This window comes from Brassica napus, chromosome A9 (assembly GCF_020379485.1).
Source record: "Brassica napus cultivar Da-Ae chromosome A9, Da-Ae, whole genome shotgun sequence".
NCBI classification, from domain to species: Eukaryota; Viridiplantae; Streptophyta; class Magnoliopsida; order Brassicales; family Brassicaceae; genus Brassica; species Brassica napus.
Window position 1 is genome coordinate 20,580,700 of NC_063442.1, and position 22,497 is coordinate 20,603,196.

General features: G+C 41.7%; 1 non-coding gene across 1 annotated transcript; it reads right to left on the bottom strand.

Moving 5' to 3' along the window:
* Positions 1–3,906: 3,906 nt before the first annotated feature.
* On the bottom strand, positions 3,907–4,012 carry LOC125578772. Its single transcript, XR_007316855.1, has one exon. It is a non-coding gene; the product is annotated as a small nucleolar RNA R71 (small nucleolar RNA).
* Positions 4,013–22,497: the final 18,485 nt, after the last annotated feature.

Sequence of the window (22,497 nt, forward strand, 5' to 3'; positions counted from 1 at the left end):
AAGTGTTTTGACGGCAGAAGAGCTTTTTAGACCTAGTTTTGTTACAAGTTTCATTTGGAGAGGGAGAGAAGAGAGTTTTGGAGAGAAGATCACTTGTGATTGAAACTCCTTGTTTTCATTTCTTTTCATCTATACTATGAGTTTCTATTTCTTTATTGTTATGAATTGCTTTGCTATGTCTGAGTAGTTCAGTTATTAGATCCAGGGTTCAGATAGGTTTGTGGGATTAGCCCCAAACTATAGATCTGCCTTGTTGTGATATTCGTGATAGATTTGTATTCATTGCTTGTTTTAGCCTTGCTAACTAGAACTTGATCATAGGATTGCATACTCAAGCACCCTTGTTATCCCATCCTGACATCTATCTATCATACTAGGACTGCTAGAGAGGGCTAACCGCCAATTTACTATCTTAGTAGGGCATATCATACTCGCGCATAGGCCTGGCTGGAACCCGTCGATCGATGTCCTCAACTGACTATCGATCGACGTTGGCAAAGGTGTATCTGTAATGACCCTGCTCATAAGTAGAAAAGTCAAAGACCTTTACCTTAGTCGTGGTCGAAACGAGGAACGGTCATGGTTGAAAGACAGTTTTCTGCCGGTACGAGAAAATCGATAAAAACCGAGCAAGAGGAGATCGACGTTTTGAAACCAAAGAAGGAGAAGCATTGTCTAAGTAAATCAAGGAATGAGTTTTCTCATTTGAAGAAGAGGTTTAGAAGTTGTTGACATGGCGAAGAAAGTGAAGACGAGATGACATGGCGACCACCGATTGGATTCGGAGGAGTGACGGAGCGATACGCGTGGCAAACTCTCATTGGCTGGAAGAAGACTTGGCGAACAAGTTACGAAGCTTCTAGAAGACAAGACTTGGCGACCAAGCAATGGGAAAACTTGGGGAGAAAGGTAAAAACCTTCCGGAAGCAAGGTTACTTGCCGCGGAAGTTTCGTAGTGGGACATGTGTCCATTTTTCCTCATGCATGTGTGCCATTTTTCCAGCCCAGCCTCATTCTTCCATTTCTATAAATACCAGACCCCTCCCTTTCATTTTTCTCATTCACAACCGTAAGAGCTTACCTTAGAGAGAGAGTGGTGAGTTAGAGAGAGAAACCGAGAAAAAAGAGTGTTTTCGGGTAGTTTTTAGTTAGCGTTTTTGGGGAGATAGCTAGGGGTGCTGGATAGTCTTTGTAGCCAGTAGCCAAGGTGGGTTTCCTGTGTGATTCTTGTGTGTGTGTTTTGTATGCAGGTTCGAGCTTGACCAACGAGTCTTAAACGGAGACTCGGGGCATAGTTAATCGATTTTCTGCAGGGCCCCAGGGAAAGTGTGTGCTGCTTGCATACATGTTGTGTGATTGATTGTTTGTTTGTTTAGTTGTCACTCGCTTAGTTATTAGTTTTAGTCTAGACTTAGGTGCATCGAGGTTTGAGGTTGAGCTCCCTCATGCTAAGTAGTGTTTGTGTGTGTGTTTGTCTAGACTAGGGCGAGTGATTGTTATGCTTTGAGTCTAGATGTGCGTGGAGGTTAGAGGTGGAGGTCCCTCACGCTTTTTTCTTGTTTGTGTGGCATCTAGACTAAAGCATGGGCCATCTCGGGTTAGATTAGGGAAAGCCTAATTCTCCGAAGGTGTTCGAGACCATGGAGTTAGATTGGGCGATACCCAATTCTCTAGTGGTGGAGTGACCTACTCTCCATGGCTTGTCACGTGAAGTGGGTTGCGCCCATGGACAAGCGCTGCATGAAGATGCGGCCCGGGTTAGATTGGGAGAAGCCTAATTTCCGGAGATGATGTTTTCCGACCATGTGACTGTTGTGTTTGTGATCGGGAGTGTTCAGTATGGAGATGTGTTAGGGCTCTGATGTGTTGGGATCCCAGGATGTGTGTCATCCGAATTTGTTTTGTTTGTTTGTGTAGATCGAGTCTAGGATCAAGTCTAGCTTTCTTTTTGTGTAGTTAGGCCTCGGTGGTGAGACCATTTGTTTGTTTAGTAATTGCTTGTTTGCTTGCTTGCTTGCTTGTTTGTTTGTTGCTTCTGCTGTGTTGATTACTAACCAATTGTTGATTGTGTTTGGGGCATGGGCTGAAGGGGGTCGTTGTTGTTTATTTTTGGGAACTCACTGAGTAATTCCGATTACTCATCCCCTCTTCTACTATGCAGGCAAACCGTAGGTAGGAAGCTTAGGGCACAGCGGAACGGGAAGCGGCCGGTGTAGATTGGAAGTGGCATAAGCATAAGTGGACTATCTTTTGGAATGTATAAATTACTTTTTTCATTTTGGCACTAGGCCGTGAGCTCAAACTCTGATATTTTGTATTGTAATGTTTTGTAAAACGCTTTCTACCTGTTATTAATAAAATGTATGTTTATATTCGTAGTTGTGTGTTAAATGATACTAGACCTTGTCCGGGTCGACACAACTCGATGATTGTGGTACGGGTTGTGAAGCCTTAGGCCATGACATCGAGGTCATAGCAAACTGGAACGGATTGGTCGAGAGTTTTGACTTGTTCTTGATTCTTGGTCGAACCGGTACGGTGAGCTATACTTGTGGCGCTCACGGGACGTACCGGGTTAGTCCGGCCTGGTACGGTCCGGGGGTGTTACAGTATCGGTCGACGTCTTAATAGACCATCGATCGACACTCTCTCGTTGTCGACATACTAACCGTTGAGACACGAGATCTAGTCTGTTAACCAGTGAGACATGCGACAGCTGATCACTGAGTTAAGCAATTGAGCTCTAATATATCATGCATGCAACAGTTAGGCATCTATAAGTATTATAATCTCCAACACCTGAATAGTGGCATTGCATCTAATATCATTTCCAACCAAGTTACATTTATTATTTACTCGCTTGTTACTATTGCTATTTCATTTAAACATTTGCAACCTTTAGAATTAATAAACACTAGATTTAATTGTTCCCTAGCTCCTTGTGGATTCGATCCCTAAGTACTACATCTGAACCACTTTTGATGAGAGTAACACTCATTAGCGTAATTTGAGTGGTATCAAATTTGGCACCGTTGCCGGGGAGCTTTGATCGCCATTAGATTTAGTTTTATTGATTCTTATTCTTTTCTCTACCCCCTTTCTAATAATCTTTTTCTTGTCTTTTCAGGTGCATGCCCAGCGGTACCAGAAGCAACAAGGAGAAAGACTTGCTGTTCTCAGACGATTCTGCTCATTTGGAACGCACCATCCGTAGAGGTCAACGTTCCACATCGCTCGACGCAACAACTTCATCGTCGATCGATACGCACAACCAACCGTCGACCGACACCAGACCATCATCGTCGATCGATCCCAATCGTTCGACAATGATCGATACTACACCGCGTACGTCGATCGAAACCGTGTCGTCAAAAATGGTAAACATTATTATTCTAACACAGGACGAGAACGGAAACCTGTATGACCAGGCCGGTCATCTGCGTAATGCAACAGGTCAGAAAATAGATGCTCAGGGGACTGTAATCCCTGATACTGATGCTACAGGAGCTGCTCAACCTGTAGACGAGGACGCTCGATCGAAACCACTGGCCGACTACAATCGCCCAGATGAGTACTATTCCAACAGATCAGCGATTTGACTTCCGGAGATCCAGAAGGAGAATTTCGAGCTGAAGCCTCAATACTACACTCTCGTGTCGCATATACCCTACTCTGGATTACCGCACGAGCATCCTATGGACCATCTGGAACGGTTCGAGGATCTAATCGCTGCTATTCGGATGGAAGGAGTCCCAGAATATTACCTGCTGTGCAAGCTCTTCAGATACACACTGAATGGAGAAGCGATGCACTGGCTTAGGCAGCAACCCACAGGATCTTTAACATCCTGGAGCGACATCAAGAATGCTTTCTTACGAAACTTCTTCGATGAGGCGCGCGCTGAAGAACTTCGGAACAAAATTTCCACATTCTCGCGGAAGGCTGGAGAGTCCTTCAAAGATGTGTGGATTAGATTTAGGTTCTTCCAGCGAGACTGTCCACACCACGAATTTAACGAAGTGCAGCTGCTAAGCACTTTTTTCTGAGGTCTCGCCTTCCAATATCAAATGGCTCTTGATACGGCGAGTGAAGGAAACTTCACTACTCGGAATCTGTTGGACTCGAACTCTTACTACCAAAATCCACCACCCCAGACTCAAGAAAGCAAGATTGAAGAAATGCTTGATCGAGTACTGGTGGGACAACAACAAATCACCGTGGATTTCAACGGTAAAATAGACTTCGCTTACAACAATCTGAACACCAAAATCGAGACCTTAGGGACTCAGGTGAGAAAACTTGAAACCCAAGTAATTCAGACGGGTGAGACTATAAAGAGGCAAGAAGCTTTCGCTAGAGAGGCAGGAGCCGACAAAGGGAAACACCACGTAAATGCCATCATAGATGATGATTTCTGGCAAGTGGTGAGAAATGAAAAGATTGAGGAAGGAGACTTCGAAATCGAAAGCTCCGTAAGTCTCGGCAGCTCTTAATGGTGTCGACCGATGTCGATAAACTCGCATCCATAGACAGACCATGATGAAGATCAATGGATGGATTACTCCAGTCATTGATCGACGTCGACCGCTGAATCGACTGAATGCAATGCGGTTCGAATTCTAACTCATGAAGAATTCGCAGCTAAGCATCCTCAACCACCCTCTCCTTTCTATGATAAAATCGATCGATCGGTTGAGCCAACCATCGATCGACAGAGTGAGTCTGACGTCGATCGTCACAACACACCTCCCATCGATCGACAGGCACCTCTGACATACCGAGTGCGGTTACCCTCAAATCGATAATGATTTCATCAACGCACTCAGACCACCACCTAAACCATTAGCTAACCCACCCGAACCAAAACTCAACCCTTTAAATAGTTCACCAGAATCAGTTCAAGAAGAACAAGAAGCTGAAGGGAGAAGGTTAAGGAAAAGAAAGTAGAAGATTCCTAAAAACCTTAAGAGGGAAGCTAACGATAAGGAGATGGATGGTTTCACTAAAAAAAGTCCTCAGAATCCCAATCGAAAAACCTTTTGATGAAGCTTACTTCACACACCGGTTGTGGATGTTCTTCAGAGAAATAAAGGTAACTCAGGAGAACATTAGGAGAATGTTTCATCAAGTCAGAGAGAAGATGAAACACATGATCACATTGACGAAGAAGAGTGATCCTGGAAAATTTGCAATACCATGCGTAGTCAAGGGTGTTGAATTTCCCCATTCAATGTGTGACACAGGAGCATCAGTTAGTATCCTCCCTAGGATCATGGCAGACCAGCTTGGTTTGACCATCGAACCTTCAACGGAATCCTTCACCTTCGTGGATCTTTCAGAGAAACGATCAGGAGGAATCATAAGAGATCTGGAAGTACAGATTGGTAATGCCCTTGTCCCTGTAGATTTTCATGTCCTAGGCATCGAGCTTAACTGGAACTCTTCACTTCTGCTTGGAAGATCTTTCCTGGCTACAGTAGGAGCTGTATGTGACATGAACAAAAACAAATTGTGTCTAATGCTCATAGACCCAAACATCCACTACGACCCCATCCGACCTAAGAGAAAGGTCATTAATTCTGTAGATTACGGGAAAGAACTTGGCTTCATTGGCGCATGCCATTGTGGAGCAGAGTATGAATCGGAGTACGAAACAGAGTACTTGGAATCGATCGACACCCCAACCTTTCCATCGATCGATTCCAATGAGTCAACGATGACCGATGACCGCAACAACATGTCACTCGACGTGTTGGGGTCAAAATCGGTCACGACGAAATCAATGTCCGAAAGTCCGCAAAAATCAGCATGAACATTTTTACGAAAAGTAATCGTCGTAAAGATATCTTTACGAAGAGCCTTGCAGTAAAATCTTGTTCAAATCTCAATCGAACCACTAAATACGATTGCCCGAAGGCAACATACATGTATCCAAATCGGCCGCGGACAAGCTCAAGTATGGCAATCGGACCGCAGACAAGCCAAGCTCGATCGATACGCGGTGACCAAGCATGCACACAGCTCGGTCGCTATGTAGCGACCGAGCGTCTGTCCCGCTCGGTCGCTACGTAGCGACCGAGTGTCCTTCCCGCTCGAACGCTACGTAGCGACCGAGCTTGAGCCAAAGATGCTATGTCCCGAAGACCGTAGCGAACTCAGTTCATGTTTTCCGCCATTCTAAATCATCGATCAAACTTTGCAGTAAAAACCGTGGAAAGTCCGTTCTTTATCTATTTCGTCTTTTGTTATCGAGCTGCGACTCAACTAGGTTTGAGCTATTAGGCCGCTAGAACTAAGAACCTCGCTGACAGCCTTTGCGGCCAAAGCTTTCATGACCTCTTGTATTGATCGCAACGCTCTTACGCGGACTCGAAATAAGATCTCCTGTTTTCTCTAAACTCGTTTGTTATCTTTTCATGATTTCCGCATATATTTGGTCACTTGTCGTTGGCTCTCGCAGAGATCCGGGACCTCTGGGAAATTAGGGTTTTCCTAATTTCCCAATTTAAACGGAAATCGACAGTGCAAATTTCGGTTCCCACACGACGTAAAGCATCCAGTTGACCATTTCGCTTCACCTAATCATTGCTACCAACACTTTGCCTTCCAATCTCCAAGCAAGTGAGGACATGATGATTATTCCATAGGCAGTTGGGCAGACAGTGGTTTCCATGAAAGTTTTGCAGTTGACACTGTAATTACTTCACCTAACGAGGAACATACAGAAGAATATGATGAGGATTACTGGAAAGAACGTTCAATAGAAATTTCTTTGCAGGATGAAAGACTTGAAATACATAAGTTCACCAACACGTTTCCAACATCGTTCGACGCTGTGCACTCCACATCGGTCGATACCCACCCTCGTCCAGCAAAACAACCGCTCACATCGATCGACACTCACACAGGAACATCGATCGATATTCGCCCAGCAGCAAAAATTTAGGAGCAGGAGAATATTCCCTCCCCAACTAGGTTTATAGATACCTATATAAATCATTTTGCACCCCCGAAACCACCTCCACACACCAGAGCAAAGACACAAACAAAAAAGATGAACACTCTTCCATCTACATCAACAGAAAAATCCATGAAGAGCAATCATCTTAAGAACACAAGTTCTGCAGAAATTACTCTGCCATCGATCGATGCAACTGTATCTACATCGATCGATACTACTCTAAACCCTAATCTTTCTATTTCTAAATTGAATGATTATGCAAACATTGATTACGGTTTTCTAACACCTGATGAATTTGGTATTTTCAGGGACCCAGCTAGCAACGAACATGCCATAGATGGAAGGATCTTACATGTGTCCAGAGAGGACATCGCAGACATCCTTCAAGTAGCCAATGGACCTGACAACCTATTCTCACAGCAACGTGGCACTCCAGGCGTCATTCAAACAGATCCTAACAACCACGTAGGAGTCGCCACAATAAAAATCAATCCAGATCTATCACGCCAACCAAAAGGGCAAGCATCGATCGACAGTACAACGGAGACATCGATCGACAGGGTAACACCAACGTCGATCGATAGAGATGACCTGACGTCGATCGACAGATATTATGAATTTGGGAACCGCGCTTTTGACATGTACAGAGCCAGAAAGTTCACTTGGGAACAAAGGGACGAGTATGGAGACTACAGAGACGAGTGTGGACACGCACGAGGCGTAGCTGGTGAGATGATACCTGTCACAAAGGACAAGATCAAATTTTACTGGAAAGAGCATCTCTTTTTAAAGAGAGCCACATCTGTCTTTCAGAACATGCCACTTCCTTCACACTAACAAGACTGGCACTAGAACTCTACACCAAAGATGAAATCAATGAGATGGTGTTTGGTATTTGTGGAGCTCAGGAGAAACTGGGAGAGGAGCTCAAATCACTGGTAGAAGATATACATCAGCCTTTGGATAGAGACTACAATAAGCTTTTCAGAAGTATGGCAGAAATGAGGACATAAATTGAGAGTTTACGTCAGCAACTTGAGAAGGAAGCTACGACCTCAGCATCGATCGACGCACCACATGAAACATCGATCGACGTCAGTCTTCCTACAGTCTAGATCCCTGCAGAACCGAAATGTTCAACACAACACAGGGATGAATGGGAAGTCTCATACATCGACACGAGGATAAACGACGTGTACTGCCCTCTCAACAACAACGTGGACTGGCTAAGCACTAAAATCGAGCTACTACAGCAAGATCTGGACACCATTCGCAAGAAGGACCAACAACCAGCCACATCGATCGACATGTGTACCTTCACATCGCTCGACGCTAAAGTCTCAGCCATGAATGAGAGGCTGAGGACTTACGAGGACATGCATGACCGCTTTATATCACCAGTCATTATAGATTTAAACAAATTGTCTAGTCAATTACTTCATGCCCAAAAAGATATTGATAACATTACTAATCAAAATTTTTTGCAGGCAAAATCAGAATCGATCGACAGGCTACGAGGGCCTTGGATCGATGGCAGGAAACCTGTGGAGTTACTTCCTTACACAGTAGTAGAGGTTGACAAGATCACATCCAAGATCTACACTGCTCTAGACACCATGGAGGAACGATTTGACAAACGCTGCGATGACATCTACTTTCCATTCGATAACAAAATCAGTGGACTAGACAGCCACGCAGAATGGCTACAGAAAGAAGTCAAAGCCATTCAGAGGCAACTCGCAGCTCAACACCAGATATCAGCATTGATCGACAGGACACGAGCGAAATCGATCGACGGCAACTCGCCGAGATCAACCAACGAACACCTAATCGCATCGATCGACGCCGAGTCTACACCAATCGGCGAGCAGCTGATACACAAGACAGTAGAGTCAATGCAAAAGGAACTGACAGAACTTTCAGCATACGCCTATGACAACATAGGCTGGCACCAGGTCAGCATTGACAACGTTCAAGAAAGGCTACAGAACATCTCTAATGTACTTGAGAAGATGGATGACAAATGGACAAAAAATGATGAGGCCACAAGAAGTTTCATTGCATCTTGGTCCAGAATGTGCAGAGATGACGTGGATGCTTGTTTTCCAACAAGCAGCTGTTTCTCCACCCAATAGCCAATCACTACCACAATCAAGCTAAATGACTATAACCAAGCGCTGAGTGGGAGGCAACCCACTATTAGGTATTTTATTTTGGTTTTATTAGCTAGCATTTATTTACTTTCATTTTATTTCTTTCAGATTTAGGAGACCCAAGTAGGAGGACCTGCATATCGACCGCCGACGAGACGTCGACATCGCTCGACATAGACAACCACACGACGATCGATGTAACACTTACACATCGATCGATATCTAATCCGGTCAGATGTATCTTCCTTACTTGTTACATTTTGTACATCATGAACTATTTCATCATAACTCCGGCTGAGTTACACTGGGACAATGTAATTTAAGTCTGGGGGGAGATTTACTGATATAATTTATTTTATTCTTATATAAAAAGGAAATTTACTAAATTATGCTTAGCTATTGAAAATAAGGACTATAATCTTATATTGATTTAAACTTGAATATATAACCAATCTTTAGCACCATTTTAGATTTACTGATTGCAGATAGCACTAAAGATGCTATAGCAGATCAACCTATCAACTACACACTTGCCTTGAACCGTATGAAGTAACCAAAGCTGATTTCCAACACTAAACCTGACATAACCGCTTGTCTTGGGGCTTGGTATACATGGGATCGGATTCTTCAGACAGGTCTGGAAGGTAACGCCTGGTGTAGATTATTTATCACATTTTCTCCCTCTAAATTTCGACCCTAGATTAGTTAGTGAGTTCTATATTAAAAAAAATATAAACAAATAAATAAATAAATAAGATCTATTGTTTAATTAGGATGAGTCTGAACAGGACTTGGTGGCTAAAACCATTAAGGCTTGATTCATAAAGACTCCAATAAAAGAGTTCAAAATGGGACTTGGAGGCGGCAATCTTCAAGGCTCGCTTTCGCAAAGAACTCTTATATATAGGTCAAAAAGAAGTGAACAGAACTTGGTGGCAGCCACCATTAAGTTTTGATTCATGGAAGCCTGTCCAATCTTGGTCACTGATCCTGCAATGGAAGCAGACTTTGACTCAAGAGAAAAATTAGAGAGAGAGAAACTAGGAACTAACTTTTACCTGCAGCTCCAGATACCTGTCTGAAATCCTTGCATCCTGTGATCGATACACCCAAGGTAAAGCATTCACTTTATATTTATGCTAAGAAATGAAATCAGTAGAGGGGATCTCAGACGTGAATTGATGAGTTGTGTTATGTTAGAAATGGTTGCTAAGCTAGGATATTGCATAGTGTGCTTTTGTGATTAGGACTTTTTAAATGTGGTTGCAAAATTGTTGAGGAAAGATTTCTAGGCTTTAAAATCTTTAGTCCCCAATATTTTCAAACCTCTTTCAGAGAGACTGCATGTATGTTTTGCTTGAGGATAAGCAAAAGGGTAAGTCTGGGGGAGTTGATATTCCTAGGATTTGACATGTTTTCATTCATGGTATATAGGAGTTTTACTATATATATATCTATGTTTTCTACTCTTCTAGGTATGTTTTCAGGTTCAGGTGCATTTCGGAGTAAAGCTATGACTTTGGAGCATTTTGGAGCTTAAAGGACATTTCACCCGAGCTGACCACGTAGAGGTCGACGAGAGGAAGATTAATCGACCGATGCGCATCCAGTGCTGTCGATCGACACCAAGAGATGCCTCGACAGATGAAGATGAATATCGATCGATGTACACAAGTACCATCGATCGATGTCGAGACATCAGACACGCGACATTTAGATTCAGCAGACTTAAAACCCAAGGCCAAGCCAAATTACCAAAATGCCCTGACGAGTTTTTAACCTAGTAGATTATATACTGCCTAAGTGTTTTGACGGTAGAAGAGCTTTTTAGACCTAGTTTTGTTACAAGTTTCATTTGGAGAGGGAGAGAAGAGAGTTTTGTAGAGAAGATCACTTGTGATTGGAACTCCTTGTTTTCATTTATTTTCATCTATACTATGAATTTCTATTTCTTTATTGTTATGAATTGCTTTGTTATATCTGAGTAGTTCAATTTTTAGATCCAGGGTTCAGATAGGTTTGTCGGATTAGCCCCAAACTATAGATCTGCCTTGTTGTGATATTCATGATAGATTTGTATTCATTGCTTGTTTTAGCCTTGCTAACTAGAACTTGATCATAGGATTGCATACTCAAGCACCCTTGTTATCCCATCCTGACATCTGTCTATCATATCAGGACTGATAGAGAGGGCTAACCGCCAATTTAGTATCTTAGTACGGCATATCATACTCGCGCATATGCCTGGCTGGAACCCGTCGATCGATGCCCTCAACTGACTATCGATCGACGTTGGCAAAGGTGTATCGGTCGAAGTCTTAATAGACCATCGATCGACACTCTCTCACTGTCGACATACTAACCGGTTAGACACGAGATCTAGTCTGTTAACCTGTGAGACATGCGACAGCTGATCACTGAATTAAGCGATTGAGCTCTAATATATCATGCATGCAACAGTTAGGCATCTATAGGTATTATAGTCTCCAACACCTGAATAGTGGCCCTGCATCTAATATCATTTCCAACCAAGTTACATTTATTATTTACTCGCTTGTTACTATTGCTATTTCATTTAAACATTTGCAACCTTTAGAATTAATAAACACTAGATTTAATTGTTCCCTAGCTCCTTGTGGATTCGATCCCTAAGTACTACATCTGAACCTCTTTTGATGAGAGTAACACTCCTTAGGGTAATCTGAGTGGTATCAGCGCCGTCACCAGGCTAGTAAGGACCCCATCCTCTGCCGAAACCCCGCAAACCAGCCACGCAGACGCACCGTACCCAGAGTAGTTGGAGCAGCAGCCGCACAGCCCCAGTCAGAGGTCCCCGACTTCCAACACATCCCGAACATTCCCATGTGCGATCATGGTGACTTCAGCACGTTGTTTTGGATGCTCTTCACGCCATCTGGGCGAGAGTGTCACAGTGCCGCTGCGTTACAAGAGGGAGTGTGCATGCACGATCTCCATCAGCTGCAGTACCGTCACTCCAGCCAGAGGATGACACCGAGGACGACATATATGAGGACTAGTCTTCGTCTTCCTATCCCTTATATACTTATGTTTTATTTTTATTTTTCAGACTATTAGGATTTATGCTCAAACTTATTTTATTATGCTATGACTTGAGACTATCTATTGCCTAACCCTCACATGTGTTTAGATTGTCTAATAGAGCTAACAAACGCTGACTGGCAACTTATAGGTGATGATATAGACCGTCTGACATGTTACCACTATATAAGCGCTGATATTTTACATTTACAAACCATCGATCGACACCAAGATCACGGTGGCGATCGACGTTTGGGACAGAAAGGTACAATTCTTTATTTCATTGTCTAACATTTCTTTAGTACTTATGATTCATTCCTAACTGATCTTAGACTGAATAACATTGAGGACAGTGTCATTTAAGTCTGGGGGAGGTAGTTACTTATATTATATTATATTATATTTTGAGTCTTATAAATAAATAAAAATTTAAATAAAAACTTTTAATGAGTTAAGAAAGGGATTATGATCTTCTACAATTTAATTACTACTCTAACCACTCTCTAGCACCATCTAGATTTATTAACTACAGGATGTATTAGATGGAAACACTGCAGTATATCACATGTTACTCACATCCACACTTACTGAAATATTCTGGAGAATCAAAAGCTGACTTCCAACCTTAATCTACCCTACCTGCTGATTTTGGGGCTTGGTATACATTGGATTGAAATCTTCCTGTAAGTCTGGAAGGTATTAAACTTAGTGTCACTGGTTATCCTTCCACCTCTCTTTAGCATCCATATTTACAAAAGATTGAAATGATTTCTTGTGGTTGAGAGGGGTATGAGTATCTCCTGCGACCCCATTATTCTACTCTAATAGAATGATCACACATTTTTTGGAAGTGAAGGATAGGCGTGTCTCCTGTGACCCCATTATTTGCCTACAACTTTTGCCAGTAATTTGGAGATTTTGTGAGAGCTTTGCTGGAAACAAAGAGACTTGATTATTTGTCAGAATATCGACCGACGATTACCAAGCACAATCGATCGATGAATGACAACGGAGAAGCCACCTGCGAATTAATGAAAAAATTAGAAGATTGCAAGTTTCACAAAAGTTCCAATAATTACATTTTAAGTCCGTGACAGCATGTTAGGCTATATTATTAGGGTTTGGTATTATTTTAGAGGCATACTTGCCTAGAGACCTTTTAGACCTAGTTTGTAGAGAAGCAAGAAACCACCATTGAAGGGAGAAAGAGCTTAGGATTGGAAAGATAGATCTAACCTACAAAACATATAAGATCTTGAACTCCCTTGCTTTCATTTACTCTGTTACTTACTATTATATATTTATTTATTTAAGTATTATTCAGACCATCAAAACCATGTGCTTTATGAATATGTTTGAGTAGTGTTACTGTTAGATTTAGGTTTCTCAATAGGTTGATAAATGTATTACTGACTTAAACTTTTGCTAGGGTGTTTAAAAATATAGTTCTTCATCTAGTTGTTCTTAAAGCTAAGTTTATGATTGATCACCCTTTAAACTTAGATCTTAGGATTAATTGAGAACAAGCCATCGCTTGACTCAATACCTGAAAATAACTAGCATGATCTGACTGACTAGATACACACGAGAGTTGGTCTAGTAAGTTAGAGAATACTAATCAAACCTGTCTGCAAATCTTTCTAGAAGAAACGTTGATCGACACAACGATAGTTCTGTCGATCGATATTTTGAAAGGTGTATCGATCGATATTCTTTACGAATCATCGATCGACACTTTCTCGCGATGAACATACGAGAGTTCAAATCCGAGATCCAGATTAGATAATCTAATTGATTATATATGAGTTTGAATTCAAGAACAATTAATATCAATAATCCCCTAAAACCCAAATTAAGTTATTTGCTTATCATACCTGAGAATATACCTGAATCTAGTTATTTCCCCAACTGTTAACAACCTCAAATCAAACCTATCGAAAAAAATTACTTTGCTCACCAATTCATTTACTGCTTTAAAACCTATTAATCTAGCTTTACTTCAAAGACTATAAATCTATTGTGTAATCCTAGAGTCTTTGTGGATTCGATCCCTAAGTACTACATCTGAACCTCTTATTTGAGAGAGTAAAATCACTCCTTATGGTAATTTGAGTGATATCATAATACTATATACTATATAAAAAAATCGGATTCAGAGAAGAGAGATGTTGGGGTCAAAATCGGTCACGACGGAATCAATGTCTAAAAGTCCGTAAAAATCAGCATTAACATTTTTACGAAAAAGTAATCTTCGTAAAGATATCTTTACAAAGAGCTTTGCGGTAAAATCTTGTTCAAATCTCAATCGAACCACTAAATACCGATTGTCCGAAGGAAAACAGACATGTATCCAATTCGGCCACGGACAAGCTCGAGTACGACAATCGGACCACGGACAAGCCAAGCTCGATCGATATGCGGCGACCAAGCATGCACACAGCCCGGTCGCTACGTAGCAAGCGAGCGTCCGTCCCGCTCGGTCGCTACGTAGCGCCCGAGCTCGAGCCAAGCTCGGTCGCTACGTAGCGACCGAGCGATCGTCCCGCTCGGTCGCTACGTAGCAACCGAGCTCGAACCAAAGCTCGGTCGCTACGTAGCGACCGAGCGATCGTCCCGCTCGGTCTCTACGTAGCGACCGAGCTCGGCCAAGCTCGGTCGCTACGTAGCGACCGATAGCGACCGAGCTTGGCCGAGCTCGGTCGCTACGTAGAGAACGAGCTTGGCCAAGCTCGGTCGCTACGTAGCGACCGAGCCCAAACCAATGCTCGGTCGCTACGTAGCGACCGAGCGCTCGTCCCGCTCGGTCGCTACGAAGCGACCGGGCTCGAGCCTAAATCCGGTCGCTGTGTAGCGATTGAACCTTTCCGAACATCGATACGACACCAGTTCTTGCATTCTCGTCAAACCTTCGAACGCTATCTCCCGAAGACCGTAGCAAGCTCAGTCCATGTTTCCCGCCATTCTAATTCATCGATCAAACTTATCGGATTAGAAACCGCGGAAAACTCGTAGTAATTGTGTCGAGTCGGAAGACGGCCCAAAGGGACCTAAAACACGACTCGAGGCCCATCCTATGATTTTCCTAACCAAAAGCCCGTAAACCACAGCATGGTTTACGCTTGGCCCACAAGGAAGGATAAATGTCAAGTTTCCGCGGATAAATACGGAAGTTTTGAAGATAATTGTGAAGATCGGGAAAAATGGAATATCTCCATTTTTATGCTATGACGGCTTAAGGGCAGAAGAGTAAAAGCGTAAACCGACCTTGGAGCTAGTATATAAGGATTCCTAGGCGAGGAGCAAGAAGGGAGAGAGAACTTTTTAGATTCGGAATTCTCTGCACTTAGAAACTTTAGGCTTTATTCTCGACAAGTTCGGTTTCTATGACTGGCACTCAATTACTAGACGAACTCGCCCAGGCAGTTCGATCTCTTGTCCAGCTCTATCAATTGAACTACGTTCGGCTTGATCCTCGAAAGGGGTACGTAGGCAGCCTTTAACAAGGTTCAGTCCGAAATCAATCAAAAACCTTTTCTTTATCTATTTCGTCTTTCGTTATCGAGCTGCGACTCAACTAGGTTTGAGCTATTAGGTCGCTAGAACTAAGTAACTCGCTGACAGCCTTTGCGGCCAAAGCTTTTATGATCTCTTGTAATGATCGCAACGCTCTTACGCGGACTCGAAATAAGATCAACTGTTTTCTCTAAACTCATTTGTTATCTTTTCATAATTTCCGCATGTATTTGGTCACTTGTCGTTGGCACTCGCAGAGATCCGGGACCTCTGGGAAATTAGGGTTTTCCTAGTTTCCTTATTTAAACGGAAATCGACAGTGCGAATTTTGGTTCCCACAAGAGAAGAGAGAGGAAAAACCTGAAAGGGTTACCTATAGGTCCAGATACTTGTTTGAGCTGATTCCATGTGTCCCTTGATCGATACTCCAAGGATGTAGCCTACAAATTTATTTTGTGCACATATGAGGTCAGTAGAGGGGTATGTAAGGCGCTATCAGTGGAGTTTTTAAAACCTTTTACAGACTATTGTCCTATATTTTGCTTGAGGACAAGGAAAAAGAGTCTGGGGTTGATATTTCTTGGATCTTACCCATTTTTACCCATGATTTATATATGTTTTAGGGTATTTTAATATGCATTTTGGAGTCTTTTATGGAAGCATTGCTGAAAACATGACTGTGAAGTCGATTATTGAAGAAGGCATCGATCGACAGATCAATATCCACGTTGATCAACAGCGAGTCATCTGCGAAGCCAATTTAAGGAAATTATGAGGTTTACCGAGAAGTTCCAAGATTTGCACCACAAGTCCATGGCTGCCTGTTAGGCTATTTATTAGGGTTTTCTATGTTTGATAGACCATGGATTTTACCCACTTTCAGTCATGGTCTATAAGTGTATTAATAACTAATTACTATTATATAGATTACATTTACAGTAATTACAGGTTCAAGTACGTTCTAGAGATATATGGTGATTTTGGAGCCTTTTGAGGTGCAGAACTGCACAGACGCATCAGATGTTTAGCTATGGATGGATATCTTCCCACCGTTAGATTGAGACTAACTTTTCACAAGATAGATCTGTGAGTTAGGTTTCCAATTCCGCCGATCGGAGGTCATTCAGCATCATGTAGCAGAAGTTATGCCCGTTTTACTGAAGAGTGTTCAGTCTTCCTCGTGAGAGAAAGTTGTCGAGGAGATGAAGGACTGTCGATCGACTTTAAAGCATTGGTGTCGGTCGACAGTGATGACAGAATATGGCCTGAGCATATTTTATGACCGACTGAAGCCCAGAAGTAACCACAAATTATCAGAATGCACTTGGACGACCAAAAACCCTATTAATGTTATTTCTAAGCCATTGTCGACGGCTACACGCTCTTTAAGCTTTCTTTGATTCTTGTTTTTAGTGAGGAGAGAAGGGAGGAACTCCATCAGAGTCCTCCTGGAACTCCATTGGTTTTGGTTTTATATTATTTTTGTTTTTCATTTATTCATCTATGATTTATGTGACAAACTTCATGTCTGAATAGATCCACCTGTTAGGTTTAGGGTTCAAATAGGTTATGAAGGATTAGCCCAAAATATAGAACTGCTAAGTTGTGATATTCATCATAGGATTGTTCTTACTGCTTGTGTTCTAGAGTCATGAACTAGAACCCTGATCTTAGAATCATTAGGCACAATTGCGAATGCTTGGTCTTTTCTCTGAATTGTATTCTATTGAGCTAGGATTGCTAGAAACATACGAAAGTTGATTTAGGAACACTACTGAACACATATTCAACCTGATCGTAAAGCTTTCTAGAAGCGATATCGATCGATGATCCAATAGATTAATCGATCGATATTGTGAAAAGTGTATCGATCGATATTCCTATAGAATAATCGATTGACACTTTCTTGTGATCAATAAACGAGAGTTGAGATCCAAGATCTAGATAGTAGACTGTCTATACAACGGAAGTTGTTAGATTTGTACTCCCAGTTGAGTTCTATAATATCTTGCAACCAACAACTAGCCTCTATATCAGTATAATCCAGATTACCTGAACAGAAATCCTAGATCTAGCAACCATCCTTCCATCAAACAACTCTCTGCCAAGCTGAACAATTGTCTTGTTCAACTTGTTTACTGCTTTATTTACTGCTTTGCTATAATTATTTACTGCTTTATAAGCAATTGTCAAATTTGGCGCCGTTACTGGGGAGCTATTATCGCCATTAGATCTTATTTAGTTAGATTTAGTCTAGGCTTTACTACTGTTAAAAAAAAATTGATAAAAAAATTTTCGTATGTTTCAGGTACATACATCTTAGTACCAGGAACAACAACGAAGAGAGAATTTATGGGTTCTTCAAAAAAGAAGTCTGCTGATTCATGCACGATCCGTAAGTCTACGAGGGAAGTATCGATCGACACCCTCCAAGCAACAACGATCAACAACGTGGACCAGAAATCGATCGAAAACAACACAACATAATCAATCGACATTACTTTCGAGAAGGCAGAGAAGGTCGAGGTACTCATGCCAAGTATTGCTGAGAGGGAACCTATATACATAACTCTTACGGAACATCATCCCTTTCATGGCTTTCCTCACGAACAACCAATGGATCATATCAACATGTTTGAGCAATTGGTATTGTTTATCTTCAATGAAGTTCCTGAATACCACCACTTACGCAAACTCTTCCCATACACCCTAGCTGGAGAGGCAACTCACTGGTTCAAGAAGCTACCACCAAGATCTCTCACTACCTGGAATGATATGAGAGATGCCTTCCTCAACAAATTTCTCTACGATGGTCCAGCAAATCCAAAGATTGAGATGGAATTTATAAGGAGATATATGGTAGACAGTGATGAACAACATGTATCTAAAGAGCTGATCAGAGTAGAAGAAGCCGACATTAGTGGTACGACCTCAACGTCTACCGACGGCACGACTTCTACGTCGCCAGACATTACAAACTCAACGTCTACCGACGGCACGACTTCAACGTCGCCAAACAGTTTGACCTCAACGTCTACCGACAACACGACTTCAACGTCGCTAGATGGTACGACCTAAACGTCTACCGACGTCACAACGCCAACGTCGACAAACAGACGGTACGATCTCAACGTCGACCGACGCTACGAATTTAATGTTGATCGACGGTACGACCTCAATGACGACCAACGACACGATCTCAACATCCATCAACAGTACAAACTCTGAAATGATCGACATAACCTAAGCAGCTATCGACACAGACTTTTGTCATTGATAAACACCACTCGAAATCCATGAAAGATCGAGTTGCCCTCAGGACATTGCAGACTCGACCCATAAGAGCACTGATGTATTAAGTTGTTCTCCTTCTCCAGATGTAGACAGATAAATCACCATGGAAGATTTCTTGGAGCTAGAAGAGTTCTTGGAGTAGGAGGATGGATAAAAGCTTGAAGACTTGGATTCGAGTAGAGAAGTCACTATGGAAGACTACTTAGAGCTGAAGGAATGGCTTGAAGATATGGATCAGAATTTGAAGAAGAAGTTTGATGACGATCAGCATACTTCGAGAGGAGATCTGGAAACTTCACCAAAGGCTAGTATCGATCAACTCCAACCTGATGAGATCGATCGACAACCACCCCACATCATTGATCAATCAGCAGATAGCATCGATCTACACCCACACTCCATCATCGATCGACACCCACCCAACTGCATCGATCGACACTGATACCACTCAAATTACCCTAAGGAGTGTTACTCTCATCAAAAGATGTTCAGATGTAGTACTTAGGGATCGAATCCACAAGGAGCTAGGGAACAATTAAATCTAGTGTTTATTAATTCTAAGAGTTGTAAATTTTTAAATGAAATAGCAATTGTAACAAGCGAAGTAAATAGTAAATGTAACTTGGTTGGAAATGATATTAGATGCAGGGCCACTATTCAGGTGTTGGAGATTATAATATCTATATATGCCTAATTGTTGCATGCATGATATGTTAGGACTCAACCGCTTAACTCAGTGATCAGCTGTCGCATGTTTCACTGGTTAACAAGCTAGATCTTGTGTCTCAACGGTTAGTATGTTGACAACGAAAGAGTGTCGATCGATGGTCCTATTGGGACGTCGACCGATACACTTTTGCCTACGTCGACCGATAGTCAGTTGAGGACATCGATCAACGAGTTCTAGCCAGGCCTATGCGCGAGTATGATATGCCCTATTAAGATACTAAATTGGCGGTTAGCCCTCTCTAGCAGTCCTAATATGATAGATAGATGTCAGGATGGGATAACAAGGGTACTTGAGTATGCAATCCTATGATCAAGTTCTAGTTAGCAAGGCTAAAACAAGCAATGAATACAAATCTATCATGAATATCACAACAAGGCAGATCTATAGTTTGGGGCTAATCCCACAAACCTATCTGAACCATGGATCTAATAAATGAACTACTCAGACATAGCAAAGCAATTCATAACAATGAAGAAATGGAAATTCATAGAATAGATGAAAAGAAATGAAAACAAGGAGTTCCAATCACAAGTGATCTTCTCTCCAAAACTCTCTCTTCTCTCTCAAAGTAAAACTGTAACAAAAAGCTCTCCTCTGCCGTCAAAACACTTAGGCAGTATATAATCTACTAGGTTAAAAACTCGTCAGGGCATTTTTGTAATTTGGCTTGGCCTTGGGTTTTAAGTCCGCTGGATCCAAAATGTCGCGTGTCCAATGTCTCGACATCGATCGATGAAACTTGTGTACATCGATCAATATTAATCTTCATCTGTCGAGGCATCTCTTGGGGTCGATCGACAGCACTGGATGCGCATCGATCGATTGTCCTTCCTATCGTCGACCTCTACATGGTCAGCTCGGGTGAAATGTCCTTTAAGCTCCAAAATGCTCCAAAGTCATAGCTTTACTCTGAAATGCACCTGAACCTGAAAACATACCTAGAAGAGTAGAAAAGATAGATATATATATATTTATATATATATATATATATATATATATATAGTAAAACACTTATATAGCATGGATGAAAACGGGTCAAATCCAAGGTATATCAACTCCCCTAGACTTACCCTTTTGCTTGTCCTCAAGCAAAACATACAGGCAGTCTCTCTGAAAGAGGTTTGAAAATATTAGGGACTTAAGATTTTAAACCATATAAATCTTTTCCTCAACAATTTTGCAACCACATCTAAAAGTCTTAATCACAGAAGCACAGTATGCAATATCCTATCTTAGCAACCATTTCTAACATAACACAACTCATCAATTCACGTCTGACATCCCCTCTACTTATTTCATATCTTAGCATAAATATAAAGTGAATGCTTTACCTTGGGAGTATCGATCATAGGATGCAAGGATTTCAGACAAGTATCTGGAGCTGCAGGTAAAAGTTAGTTCCTAGTTTCTCTCTCTCTAATTTTCTCTCTTGGGTCAAAGTCTGCTTCCATTGCAGGATCAGTGACCAAGATTGGACATGCTTCCATGAATCAAAACTTAATGGTGGTTACCACCAAGCTCTGTTCACTTCTTTTTGACATATATCCAAGGGTTCTTTGCGAAAGCGAGCCTTGAAGATTGCCACCTCCAAGTCCCGTTTCGAACTCTTATATTGGAGTCAGTATGAATCAAGCCTTAATGGTTTTAGCCACCAAGTCCTGTTCAGACTCATCCTAAGTAAAGAATAGATCTTTTTTTTTTTTAATTGACTCATTAACTATTCTAGGGTCGAAATTTAGAGAGAAAAAAATGTGATAAATAATCTACACAAGGCGTTACCTTCCAGACTTGTCTGAAGAATCCAATCCCATGTATACCAAGCCCCAAGACAAGCGGTTATGTCAGGTTTAGTGTTGGAAATCAGCTTTGGTTACTTCATACGGTCAAGGCAAGTGTGTAGTTGATAGGTATATCTGCTTTAGCATCTATAGTGCTATCTGCAATCAGTAAATCTAAAATGGTGATAAAGATTGGTTAGATATTCAAGTTTAAATCAATATAAGATTATAGTCCCATTTTCAATAGCTAAGCATAATTTATTAAAATTCCTTTTATATAAGAATAAAATAAATTATATCAGTAAATCTCCCCCAGACTTAAATTACACTGTCCGAGTTTAACTCAGTCGGAGTTATGATAGAATAATTCATGATGTACGAAATGTAACAAGTAAGGAAGATACTTCTGACCGGATTAGATATCGATCGATGGGAAAGTGTTGCATCGATCGTCGTTTGTTTGTCTATGTCGAGCTATGTCGACGTCTCGTCGGCGGTCGATATTCAGGTCCTCCTACTTGGGTCTCCTAAATCTGAAAGAAATAAAACTAAAGTAAATAAATGCTAGCTAATAAAACCAAAATAAAATACCTAATAGTGGGTTGCCTCCCACTCAGCGCTTGGTTATAGTCATTTAGCTTGACTGTGGTAGTGATTGGCTATTTGGTGGGGAAGCAACTGCTTGTTGGAAAACAAGCATCCACATAATCTCTGCACATTCTGGACCAAGATGCAATGAAATTTCTTGTGGCCTCTTCATTTCTTGTCCATTTGTCATCCATCTTCTCAAGTACATTGGAGATGTTCTGTAGCCTATCTTGAACGTTGTCAATGCTGACCTGATGCCAGCCTATGTTGTCATAGGCGTATGCTGAAAGTTCTGTCAGTTCCTTGTGCATTGACTCTATCGTCTTGTGTATCAGCTGCTTGCCGGCTGGTGTAGACATGGCGTCGATCGATGCGATTATGTGTTCGTCGGTCGATCTCGGTGACTTTCCATCGAGCGAT